The following is a 13,593-nucleotide window of genomic DNA, read 5'->3' as shown; positions in this document are numbered from 1 at the left end:
ACACAAAAGTCTGAGGCTTTGGGCCAAGCACTGGTGCCAAAAGTGACAGTGTAAAAGCGCAAAATGTTAACTCACAATTGCTATAGAAAGCTTTCATTCCTGTTCACTGATTCCTATATTGACCATGTGATTGAGAAAGAGTGTTATATGAGTGAATAGCAGGAGAGGTCCTGCTCAGGAACTATTCTTTTCATTTACTGAAACATGGAATTCCATGTAAGTTGAATGAATACCATTCCCCCATACCAGTGCAATGAAAATGTTGTTCTCTTTGACTAAGATAAATGTATTGCTTTAAGGCACTTCATCAAGATGTGAAAGTACAAAGTGCGTCATGGATTGTGGAGCACTCCTGAATATCAATATCAAGCAGAACCTTGGAGTGATGGAATTACACTAAGAAACGTTAAATAACAGTTATACTTTGGTGGCAACAAATCAATGGTGAATATGGAAAAGCAATTCTCTGGTTTGCCTTTTTCAGATATTATGTCAAGTACAGTCAAGCACAAAGGTATTGGGAAGACAAACAGGCATACAATTCTCTATTCTGGATCATTCCATGACTGAACACCAAAAGAAGGTTCGGTAATAATCTCCCTATGTCACGTGACATCTCAGCCACCTTGTAGTCGCTCTGGGCTCATTTGAATCACAAAGGACCATCCATCCATGTTCCCTTGAGCTTTGGTTGGCTTGAGTGGTATATCCTTTCGTTCTCCGCCTCGGCACTGCTCTCCTCTTCCTATAGCCTGTGTGGAGGAGAGGTGGAATGTGTGAACGTGTGATGCTGCCCACGGCCGCGGGACAGGTCCCCTCCGTGCCTCTCTCCTTTCTTCCGCCAGGAGCCCTGGTGCGGGGGCCGCCCGCCCCCTCTGACATCACCCGGGGCCCCGCAGCCCCTGGGAAGTTGAGCATGTGAGCTTCCCCAGGTCATTAGGGAAAGGCTTGAAAAGACTGTCACCAGGAAGGAGATAAGCCGCGAGGGGCGCAGTAATAAGGCCCTGAATAATAGCCCTTCTGTGGGGAGCCACCGAGGACACAGACTCAGGGATTAAAGTGAGCCTGAAAAGGAGAAAGTCAATGGACCCCCACACAAAAATATGAACCGAGGAGGTGAATGGCGGACTTATCAGCATTCTAGGGCTGCTGTAGTTTCTCCTGTGCCCGTCAAGCTCAAGGAGGCTGACTGTGTTGGGGGGTCTCTCCTGGGGTGGGACAGGCCTTTTTAAAGAGGGTATTTCTGCTGTGGCGGCGTGTAGTGTCCCCTAAGCATGGCTTAGAGACGCCACACAGACCCAAATTCACACGCACCCGCTGAACCCAACGCTGAATGAAGTCATGCTGAAATCTCCTGGTCGCTATACAGTATCTGTTCCAGCATGGCTTGGACAGAAAATAACGCTTTTTATGTTTGCTTTCCCACCACAAGAAGTGTTAATCAGCCAAGCCAATCTGTGTGTGTGTGTGTGTGTGTGTGTGTGTGTGTGTGTGTGTGTGTGTGTGTGTGTGTGTGTGTGTGTTCAATCTGATGGTAAATGTTAATACTGTAGACAAGGCTTTGTTCCTTCCTGTGGGTTATTCCAGATAAGATCTCGGTCACCCCTTTCACCCTTGGTCTGTCCACATACAGCGAAAGGAGAGCCTTTTCTTCCTGAAATTTTTCCCACAGAACAAGGATATATCTTTTCCTTCACTACCTTGATTAAAAATATTTCAAGATGAGAATCAACATAAGTCACAATAGCAATGAGTACTCAGTCAACATTCAACTACATATTGCATAGAACATACTTCAAGATATTTTGAAACTCAGCAATGTATCTTCAGTATAGATGCATGTAGTAGGGAGGAAGTACAGTAAAAATCACCAGTAAGATCTTTCCTTAAGACTCAATTACAGGCTATGTTGAAGTGGTTCCAAGCTACACATAGTTTCCTCTCTAACCTGAACAGGACTGTCATTGTTGCAACTGGAATCAGTCTCCATCCATACTCTCCTGATGCCATGTCCTCTTAAGCTGAAAATTGCTTTCATGACTCAAGGCCCTTTGGAATATTTTGTGGAATATCGATGATCAAAGTCAGAGTGACTGGCTGATTTGATGGTTTGTACTGCTGCGCTTCAAGTTGATTTAGACTATAACCTGAAACCACAGGATTCTCTGCTGGCTAGATGTCATGTATTGTTGAAAACTTCACAAACTAAAGCATTTTAATCTGACTAAAAAGATTTTTGGGGACACCCCATAAAATGTAAAAAAATACTTTTTGGACTTTTTACAGATGGATTATCAAGTAATTATGTCATTCCCCTCAATGCACACTATCTGAATCAACTTCCGATCTAGCTGCGGCGTGTGTGGCTTCTCCTAATGCGAGCCACATTGGCAGCCATTGGGAACAGTAATGTGAAGCAGACACTCAGATGGGCCTAGGCCTGGCTCCATTCCCATCTGCAGGGGCCATGAGGGTCCCGTCTCTGCCCCCCACCTCATTCTATAGTCAATCATACAGTCATCCTAAACCTGCTATTCTATTACACACTCACCCCATATTATAATGTACTTATCATACAATCATTATACCATAGATAGAACAGTTCTATATCTAAATATATCAGTTCTATATCTGCATTATACACTCATCCCATGGCATTTAATTATCCTAGAGTTCATATTATACACTCTAAGATTATTGATACACTAAACCCACTGTCCATAACATACTCACCCCATAGTCTATGATATGCTCCCCACACAGTAATTATACATTCGTCCCAATTTTGATGATCACTGGATCCGAAGTATATAAATATACTTACCACAGGAATGACAAAAAAGCCTGATCTCACCCCACACACCCCAACCACAATCTCCGTACACCCACCCCACATCCAAACAGGTTGTCACCCATCACACACATACACCCTGGTCTCAAGTCCCCACCTACCACAATCTATACACCCACCCCACAATCACCCCACTCTCAACCACACAAATGAGCCTTGCCCTCTCCACTCTAACCACAATCTCCCCACAGAGAGCCCCATAAGTACAGCCTCCCCTACTCACCCCGCTGTCACCTCACACACAGCTGCCTGCTGCCACATTGTCCCCACATCACTGTCAATGTCACCGTCACTACCATGCGCTTACCAAACATGCCCACCCCGCCTCGCCTCACAGCAGTAACTTGGCCCCAGAGCCCGGCTCCTTGAGTTCATCCGCCGATTGTTCTGCTACACCGCCATGGAGTGGAGTGGCCAAAGCCCTGCTCTCTCTCCATGGGAGTCCCCACTGACTCTAGCCTAGCCCTGGCCTGAGAACAGGCAGCCTGCAGTGGACAGAACTCAATCCCCAGACCCCCTCCACACCAAGCCCCCCCCTGCCACCCCAGCTCAAAGCAGAGCTAGAGCTAGAGAGACAGGCAGGTCTGTGAATAGGCGTGAAGCCTGAATAGGCATCACATCAGAATGGATTAATGGGTGGTCTCTATATGTCAGGAATGGACTGCATGGAAGTAGGCCCAGCCAACAGAGCTATCATGCAATGTCACCCTGAACAATAATTGGTGAAAACGTTCCAGAATTCAGACTTCCTGTAAGCACATTTACTTTGGGGGGGGGGGGGGGGGGGGGGGGCAAAACCTGTCCTACACTGTTTGTTCAGAGTCGTCAAGGAAAATGGTCCCTAATAGTCTTTAGAGGTATCCATGAAGCCAAAAGCTAAAACAGGAAAATGCTGTGGGTGATATGCTGTGTTTCCAGTTAGTGCAGTTGAATTGATGGAGTCTTTGTTTACATCCATTCCTCTATTGATTTATTTGCTACAGCATTAGTTTGTTATTCACAATAATAATTTTCATTTAACATTAGCTTCTCTGTGTCTACCTTGATTCACAACATGGTGGTCTCCTGATTGAGATTTCAATCAAGCTAGATGGGGTACAATCTCACAAAGCCATACCTACAAATCACGTTGTTCTCACGCCTCTTTTGGAGGTTGGGAGAATTTTAGATTAAACTGGATGGAGAGATAGGAGAATGTGCTCACAATTTCATTCGATGTTACATTCCAAGAACTCTCCCCCCACAAGCCCATAGGTTGTTTGTTTTTATGTGACTATTTTGCAGAGTTGTTTGCCTATGCTATCTAGCAACATTGTAAAAAATGTGTAGCTACTTTCTGCAAAGGATTTCTCGAGGTTAGGTTAGATGTAGTGTGGGCCTGGCCTAGGTGAGGCCTGTCTCCCCATGTTGCCTTGTGTTGTGCAAACACTGGGGTGAGGATGTAGAAGGTCCCTGCAGGCCCTGGTGCATGTCACAGAGCCCTGTCTGTCATCCCTCTGCAGAACACAGACACTAAAACACACCCAAGCATATACACACACACACACACACACACACACACACACACACACACACACACACACACACACACACACACACACACACACACACACACACATACTGAGACACTGACACCGGCTGCAGGTAAGCAGCCTTTGATCAGACTCTCCCTCAGATCTTCTCCAGCTCCTCTGCCATTTATTCTTGTTTACACAACTGCACACTCTTAACAAGTAAAATGTCAATAGCTGGAATCCCAAAACAACACAGAGGGAGGGGTTGGTTGAATGTAGCGCAGCTTGCTTTCATTTACACTGTTTAAACATGTTAATGGACACATACTCCAATATCAGTGTCTGAGCTAACTTTAGTTAATGTGAAGATACTCAGCTGCTAAACAACTACGCTCAAGCATCAATTCACAGATAGCCCATTATAAAGGCCTTAAAACTAAGACTCAATCTGTTTTGCTTTCTCCACACCGTTTCAGCTGTGTAGTCTCGCGATGACAACACCTCTGTGATCACCAGCTGCTGGACAGAGGCGATGCTGATGGGAGCAATCCATCACAGGGCCATATGAAACTTAATAGAGATTCAACACGGTTTTATGACTCTCACTCAGGTGGAGAGTGCTGTAATGCGGCTATAGGGAAATTAAGCCAAGATGGCTGCACTGAACTGCACTGCGTACAGGGGCAGAACAGGGGGAGCTGTGACGCTGCCTGCAGCACGCACCAACCAGATGGGGGTCTAAATGAAGACCACCTGGACCAGGGATAATCCCCCCGACACCATCCCCTAAAATGCCTCATGGATTCATTCCATTGGACTTACACAGTTTGGGATTTGAAACAGGCCTGGGAATTGTTTTGGTTTGAGGGGAAGGGGCGCACCAGGCAGGCTCACTCTGATGTCATGAACATCGGGTAGGCCATAGGTCAAACATACAGTTACGAATGCACAACGAGGCTGTTTTGGATGATGAATTAATCATTGTATTGCAGGGTGACATTCACTACACTTGAGCTGTTTTATGATATACTGTCTATTGGTACAGTAAGGATTAGGGTTTTAATTTTGAGCAAATGCATCTCTGTATATTTTGCTCAAGAAATGAGGGCCTGGTGTTCATTGTAAACTATTTAATTTCCTGTCTCACAATTGCACCATTTACATGCTCAAATCAGCTTTGCTTGTGCCAAATGCTCTCAAGAGTCACAATACTCTTGAGCAATGAGCAATACAGTTATGAAACTCTAAACTTATGGAAGGAGACTGCAGTCTTCACCGTAATTGCATTTAAAGCAGATACGATTTGCTGATACCACATCTTTCGAAACAATGTTTGTGAGATAGTATAAGTGGCTTGAACAATAATGATAATATCGGATTTTCCTTTGACTTTGATTCACCGAACAAAAGCTTTGACCCCCCCCCCCCCCCCACACACACACACACACACATATATATAATGTGATCAAAATAATCCATGGAGACTGGTTGTCTGTAGATAGGGTAAAAACTGGGCAATGCATTAAAAGGTGTGGCACCAATTTCCTCTGGCCCACAGGCAGTCCAGGTACCAAAGTAGAAAAACAAAAACAAAAAAAGCCCCAACTTCCTGTGAGCAATCTTGATTCAAAGAGTGGAGAGAATCGATTTGCTGTGCTGTGGTTCTGGGACTGTAGAATGAAAAAGCCTGGATGGTGTCCAATAATGTAACACAAGTAATATCATCTGTCAAAATGCCGCCCTAAAAAAAAAAAAAGCAAAAAAAAAAAAGCACTGGGATTGAACAAAGTAACTACCACTCTGCTGTGTGAAATCTCAACCAGTTCTTATCTCAGAGCATTCTGACGACTAATTTTAGCACTATTGTATCTGTGAAAGTCAGGGTTATCTCTCCATGAAGGTTTTGGGAACTGCCACACATTCGATGGGGAGAAGCGGGACTTCATCAAGGAACACCTTGGCAGACTGAAGCTCCAGTTGACAGTTGTGGCTGCTGGGGTGGACACACAAGCACAGTCCAGTGTGAGGAGAGGATGAATGCTGGACATTTCTCAGTGGTATAGTGCTCTAATCCTGCCATCAGGGGAAGAGATGAGCCTCACAGTTGAAGTCTCCTTTGTAAGGAGAGTGAGGAGGGATAGGCTTTGGACTAGCAGGGTGCTCTGTGTGTGTGTAAAGGGATGAGTGCAGGGTTATATGGATTGATACTGTTAATGCCTTGAATGGTTTCGTCACACGTGATGGATAACCACAGGCCAGTGGTCAATCAACGTTCTCCTCAGACAATTATTTGAAAGAAGTTCACATTCAGTTGGACATCGAAATTAAAGCATAAATTTGGATTTTGGACAACCACAGGCTGGTGATCTATACTATATATGAATATATAGTATAGATATATATATATATATACTATATTGCCCCACGGTAAGCTTTCTCCAGACACAATGGGCAATGAGTCAGCCCTATCTAGAGCCTAAAGTAAATAACCACCACAGGTCTGGTGCCTGCTCCGTCTCTTGGCGTCTGGATAATAAACAGAGAGGGAAGGCCCTGATGTGTTTTGCATTAGATGCTTGGCTATTTACATCAAGATGAGTTAGAGGCAGACTGATGGAGGAGCAGGTCTATGCCGTAGAGGCAAGTGTGTTTCTTGTCTGTTTAATCCAACGTGTCAGTATATTTTCATTGAGTGGTTAAAGCCACATCTTGCATTCTCACCTGTGTCTGTTTTGTCTTGCCAAGTATTTTCATTGCTTTTGATACTGAATGTTAAACGAACCGTGTTTCCAAACTTGACCTTGACTAACACATTTGACCTTGACCTTGACTAACACTGATACATAATATATTGGCTGTTCGCAACACTAATCAAAGCGATCTAAAATGTAGACACAACAATGGGTGTGGTAACTTTTGTTTGCGATCAAGAGGGATAATCTCCCTCAAGGTAAGTGGACTTTTATAGACTGTTTATGAAACCGCCATGTTTCAGTTCCTCATGTTATGACGAGATGATAGGATCCGAGCCAGCCTCTCCCCAGTGTGGCCAATTAGCAGTAGAGGCTCAGTGCAGTCAGACAGTGGCCCCAGGGGCATTCTCCCAGTCTAACATGGCCATCCGTAGGGCCCCATCATGGACATAAGGACCCTTACTCCACAATCTCATTGGATACTCCAATCCATTCCCACCCAATGCGCTCCTCTTGTTATTTTGGTTTCAGTTCACAAATAGTGCAGCAGTTGTCTCACCAGTGGGCTCTGGGGCTTTAACAGGCATTCCTCCGCTTTTCCATCTCCCAGCTGAAAACATGGCAGGACAACAAAAGTCATTATGCACTGCATTGCACTGCAGTGGGCTCCTCTGGGCTGAAGTTGACCATTAATGACTATTTGTGTATGTGCTGAACAGTTGCCTATTTAAAGGTTAAAAAGACACCCCATGGGCATTTTAGAAAAAAACTATGTTGTATTAACATTGTTTTTTGGTTGTATCGTTGGAACTCTATAGCGGTTATGACGGAAAATGGCATGGTGTAGCAATGTCTAAATCCAAATATTGTAAAAACATATGTAAAAGGATGTTGAATGTGGTAACACCATCATACCATGTTGGTTTATGGTTGTCATTTGATGGTCATCATTCAATGTTGCTACATTGTTTATCATGGGTTGAAAATGAGTTTTCAGTGTGGGTTTTCTTCACACTGGCAGTTGACGGTCAGCATCATACCATCTCACAGTTGAAATAATAGTTTGTAAAATGTTGCTATCTAGGTCTATTTACGTAAACAAAGGTTTTATGAAAATCTGCATTTGATGGTCATCATACAACATTGTGATAAGGTTGCATGTGGACTGTAAAGGAAAGTTTTGTTGGATCATGATGATCCAACATTGTGACAAGGTTGCCCATTGATTCCATTCCATTCAAAGGAAGTCAAAAATAACATTTCATTAATAGAACTTGAATGCTTTACTTAACATTGACATAAGCTACAGTATATGAGTACTTTCTCCATGCACTACGATTGAATAAACACTGTTTTTTATGACCCCGTTTGGGATTCAAACTCAGAATGTTCTGGTTTGTAGTACATTGTTCTGTCCACAATGCCACTAGTCCACTGCTGCAACACAAGTAATAATGGGGTTCAGATTGTGCATCAATACAACACTATAAAGACATTCCGTAACAAAGAATAGTTGGACATGTTGAACATTTGCAAGAAGAAAAGGTCTGAACTTTTACTTTTACTTATTTTACTCCTATCTGTTTTAAAATAAATATTCACAGTTTTTTCGTTTTAGTTCTGTATTTCATCTCATGTGCATGAAGTGTCTTGTATTGTTACATTAGCTCATTTTTGATATAGGCTATGTTAATGTTAATGTTTTAAACTTCTTAATTTTTGTGAGCCTAATAGAGGTGTATAATCTATGTTCCTGGACTCTTGGGACTTATTGTACAGTAACATGTGTTTATTGTAAACCATAAAATATCAAACAAAAATAGATATAAAATATATATAACTATACATTTTAGTAATGGGAAAGTAACATTAGCGAGGTTAAATAATGTATACTCATACATTTTTATCACACTTTGAGGATTAAGAAATCCTCATTATATAATAAAAAAGAAGTATACCCCACCAACATTAGACAAATATGCAGAAAACACTGAAGCTGTTGAAATACATCTGTATAAGTCAATTAAATCAATGGCTAAAGTGCATATTAACTGAAACACTAGAGTGCTCAGGCCAAATTATAGCAAAGTGCAGATGTGTGGTCTTCCCAAAATAATGTGAGGGTGTAATTTGAAATCAGCACTGACCTGGTGGCACACAAAGTATGGCAACGCAATGTCTTACAAGAGGTTATGCGTTTGAATCCCAAACTTAGGACACATCAAAAAGTGAGTAGAGCGAATTGAAATGTAAAATGTAATCCTGATTTTAAAATGTTGAATGTAATCCTGATTTTAAAATGTTGAATGTAATCCTGATTGCAAAAGAAACAAAAGCCATCATATCAATGACACATTTGCTCAGATAAGTGATACAGGGGGGGAAAACAAGAACAGATCAAACTTTTTTTTGTGCCTATGTATCCATTTGGTTAGGAAGTTCACATTACATTAATATTAGACTATAAATGTTGTATTTATGTAAATAGGCAACATTTTAAAAATGATTATTTTCAACTGTGAGATGGTCTGGTGCTGACCGTCAACTTCCAATGTTAAGGAAACGTTTATTTTCAACCCATGTGCAATCATGTAGCTTATGAGCATTAGATTATGAGCATCAAATAAGTCAACAATGAAAAATAACCATCACTTAACAACGTCTAATAAACTGTTAATTACAACCAACAATTGACTAACCAACAACCATCAAATAACAATGTCAATCCAACAATGCAAAAGCTACAGAGCTATTGTTGTAAGTCGCTTTGGATAAAGGCGTCTGCTAAATGCCATAAATGTAAAAAGAAAAATACAGAGCTCCAGTGATTGCATTTAGATTTTTAAAAAACTTTAAAAAACAATACTCTCACAACCATTTAATTACCTCAGTTTGGTTTGTTTTTGACTGTTGCACAACTGACACATTATAACATGCTCATGGGTCATTAATCAAGGTTAACCAATGTCCTGTAGCTAATAACCTAGGGCTGAATGTTGGCATCAGAACTGACCCTTGCTTCGCTGGATGCCAGTACTCCTGGGATAACTAATAGAGCAGGAGAACAAAGGATTAAAGGATATGTGTGTGAGAGGAGTGGACGTCGTCTGTAAGCACGAGGCCATCAAGTAGGAAGTACACACACAGCTAGCTCATTCCCCCTGAGCTCTGGGATATCTTAACATCACCTGTTGACCCTGACCTACTGAGAGAGAGAGGGAGGGTGGAGCGAGACACAGAGAGTGAGAGAGAGAGAGAGAGAGAGAGAGAGAGAGAGCAAGAGAGAGAGAGAGAGAGCAAGAGAGAAAAAGAGACGCAGGGACAGAGAAAGAGAGAAAGAGGAAGGAATAGAGAAAGAGAGAGTTTAGAATTAGGGAGGAGAGGTAGGAGAGTGTGTACTGTAAATGAGAAATGGGAAAAAGAGATACCGAGAGACTGGAATGAGATCAAGGGGGAGACAAAAAGAGAGGAAGCGATGTAGAGAACATAGAGCACTGGACCTGGTTATCCCCCTCCATATCACCAGATGTAGAACCATTATGGCATATTCGTCCTATCCAGCTACCTCACAGAGAGTACTGGGAAACAGACCTGAGACCAGGGCTGTCTTTACCCATGAGCTCATCTCCAAGGCACTGTTTTCAGGATACAGTGTATACTGTACTAAAAGCGGGTGGAGAATAAGATGGAGGACCCCCTATTGGACTGTCATCAAATCTCATGAGTCACTGCAGCTAAAAGTTCACAGCTGTTAATAACCCAAATACTAGGCAGCTGTCTCTGGCATGGGCACTTATCACCACAGGATTAGTCCACTATGTGACACTAGAAAATGTAAAGCTCTCCAAATGAAATGGTCAGCATTTTGTATTTTGTTGTACTCTGAGTAAAAAGTGATGTACAGTATGTCTGTGGTGTTGGATACAGTAAACTATGCTGTTGTCATGGTCAGATTAATTTCAATCTCCATATAGTCCTAGTGAAGCTGCTTGGAGATACAGTTACCATATCAACTGGGTTAGATTTGTCAATTCAAATACTGCAGTCACAAAACATCTCACATGATAATTCTATGCACTGATACTCTTCAAATAATTGTGTTGGGCAAGTATGTGTTTTGAGTAAGGGTGCAGTGACATGTACGTGTGCTCTTGTGTGAGTAAGGGGAGATAGAAACGTGATTGCTTGCAAATCAGACAGCTGCTGGAGAGAATACATTTCTTCAGGAAATCTGATAAGGCTGAGACATTCACATGGGTCATATAGCAGGCTGCACGCTGGGTGTAGAGACCAAGGGCATATCCTGGGTTAAGAAGCCCATAGCTCCTGTTTGGGTTCCCTACTCGTCCTCCTCAAAGTTGATGCCACACCGTTCAGCTCAAAGCAGGACTTTTATTAATTGAACATGATGTAAAGAGTTTTGCATGTGCTGTATGTATGTCATCTATTTTATATCACAATGTGATCAGCAGCAGTAATCAGTATAACCATGTAATATATCACACTTGATTCTTTCACACAGTAAAACATCTAGAGCCAAAGTGTTCCCTCCTCTATACTGCTCTCTCCTCACTCTCCCCATGGACCCTTTCAGAGCAGAGAAATGTATACAGTGCCTGGTATGAAAAACAGAGCTAAGTAGGTGTTTGCCCCAAGAGAGGATCAGCAGAGAAATCACAGCCTGGAGACAGGGTTTGTAACAGTGTGTTTAGAGAGGACAAGTTTAATTGAATGGGTCTTTTTTATCCAGGTCAAACCCTTATAGGTTGAGCTCACATATGGATAGGATCTTCAGAAAAGACAGAATGCGAGAGAGGACGGTGTAGTACCTGTATGTTGTTTAAGCCATCTTTTCACATGTTTCATGTTGGCCTTGGCCCCTTAGCATAAAAATACCCTCAAGATTGACATATCTTATTTTATATACTGTCCCATGGTTGACCCTGTTGTCAACCAATTATGTGAAAAGGGAATATATTCAAAAGTGACAACTTTTCTGCAAATAAGGTTGAGGGGGACAATGCGCGGTGAGAGTGGGGTAGATCTGTTTTGACAGCGTTTTAAAGCTGTCCCTAGGGCTAAGACTAACAATGCACCACTCAATATGGCAGGAAAGAAGTTGACAGACCACAGTGTTTAAAGGCCAAGGAATTCACAGCTTATGAAGCTCAGCACAGGGTTGGGGGCGGAAGCTTCTTCAGGGGGGCCTTAATCTGGAGTGCAAGCCAACACAGGTCTCAGGTGGCCGAGCCCCTTGATCATACACCATGAGAACCACCTGAACTGGGAACCGCTGGGAGAGGAGGTGGCAGAGCTGGTGGGTTGGAGGGAGGAAGGGGGAGGGAAGGCATGGTGTTCACCATGTTCAGGTAACTCCCTCCGTGACACAATAACCCCACCTTCTACACCCCAGTGCCTTTTCATTTAATTCCAGATGATTTACACTGATTAAACCACACTATGTGTCATTAAATAAAGTACATTCATCAAAACAAGAGGAATTCAAAGTAAGAATATCTCGTAACGGTCACCCAAAAGACAAGTAGGCAATTGTACTGTTTTAAGTGTCATACTCAATAGAAATGGATATGAGTAGTAGCAACATAGTTTAGTAGTATTCTCAGCATCACATTCTAACTTTTAGTGGGTGACAGTGTCTTGTAAGGGAGCCTCTAAAGTGGTGCAAACACGGGTCAGGAAAAGCACAGTTGCAACACTGCAAGGAGTGGCGACTCTGAGCAAGGCTACCTACTGATGTATATCTGGATGTATAGATCACTGTTATGACTTGGAGTTCAAACCCATTGAACCATACTCAGGAGGGGAGTGGAGCTGTTTGAGCTCTCAAAGCCAGGCTTTGCTCAAGATGAGGGAGGCTGGAGGGGGGTCGCCCCATCGGATGATAAATCACCTGACATGCCAGTTGAAAGGCTCCCACTGCTGCCTTTAGTCATGCAGTACAGTAGGAATTACTGACCAGCACCTCATGCTTTTGGCTGAAAGCCTTACTCCGTCACATCTGGATAAGGCTGACACTCACATATTCACTGTGTTGATACAATTTTCTTCTTTAATGCTACCGGTTATTGTTTGAATAGTGTTCACAACCAGGTGCACATACAACTTGGCCCATTCATCTTGGACTACTTGATCCTCTGTTGACACATTGGTTATATATCTTTATTGTATACATTTTCATTGAGCTGTGATTCCAGAAGAAGACCACTAAAACATGGCAGCAACATTGCACAGCTATCAAGTCAAAATCAGGGTCAAAACTCACAATATTGAGTTGAGTTAATGATCAACCAATGATAAAAGACACACACACACACACACACACACACACACACACACACACACACACACACACACACACACACACACACAGACACAGACAGACAGACAGACAGACAGACAGACAGACAGACAGACAGACACACACACACAGGACATGACAGGACAGGACAGGACAGGACATTACTGTGTCCCTTTTCAGAGTAGTGCACATCAAGCCAAGATGTAGCCTATGCTG

At 42.7% G+C, this 13,593-nt stretch overlaps 1 protein-coding gene across 1 annotated transcript in view; it reads right to left on the bottom strand.

The window, feature by feature from the left end:
• Positions 1-13,593, bottom strand: part of irak4 (interleukin-1 receptor-associated kinase 4) — a 124,174-nt gene that overhangs the window by 23,049 nt on the left and 87,532 nt on the right. The window lies entirely within an intron of this gene.

Source organism: Argentina silus (genome assembly GCF_951799395.1).
Source record: "Argentina silus genome assembly, chromosome: 3".
NCBI lineage: Eukaryota > Metazoa > Chordata > Actinopteri > Argentiniformes > Argentinidae > Argentina > Argentina silus.
Note: the sequence above shows the minus strand (reverse complement) of the source record. Positions and strands in the feature narration are given on the sequence as shown.